At 29.5% G+C, this 488-nt stretch overlaps 1 protein-coding gene across 13 annotated transcripts in view; it reads right to left on the minus strand.

Moving 5' to 3' along the window:
• Window positions 1–488, minus strand: part of trol (terribly reduced optic lobes) — a gene marked incomplete at its 3' end in the record, with an annotated part of 722,946 nt that overhangs the window by 607,144 nt on the left and 115,314 nt on the right.

The raw sequence follows: 488 nt of genomic DNA on the forward strand, positions 1-488 counted from the left end.
TTAAAATAATAATAAAGAAATATATATAAAGATAATATTATCTTGATTTGTATAAATAAAAATATAAATTTATCTATGTTAAAAGTGTAATAAAAATTAATGTAATCACATCATAAAAATGAAATAAAAACACATTCGCACATACATAAAATATTTACATTCTGCTGGATAACTCCGAGCCAATCCTTACCACCTCCGTGTGGAAGGCAAAGCTCCAAGATATCCCAGTGTTCCCTCTCAGCCGCATCACTGGTATTAAAGGTCCGTGGAGTCAGTGTGAGAGCGCTTGAGCCGATTACACTCATGCCTTGAGTTGAGAGATAAAGTTAACTTTTTTAGTTGATGGAGTTTAATTTTGTTTGCAAATTTTAAGATCACCACTAAATATTGATTTAAGTTGGTATTGTGTAGCCTTAATGTTATATTTTTGTTTATATTTATTGCTAAAGTCATTATTATTTGAAGTGTTATAGCCTACATATTCTAAA

The sequence above is a fragment of the Halyomorpha halys genome, unplaced genomic scaffold, assembly GCF_000696795.3.
Source record: "Halyomorpha halys isolate HHAL.00 unplaced genomic scaffold, Hhal_1.1 Scaffold696.1, whole genome shotgun sequence".
Classification (NCBI taxonomy): Eukaryota; Metazoa; Arthropoda; class Insecta; order Hemiptera; family Pentatomidae; genus Halyomorpha; species Halyomorpha halys.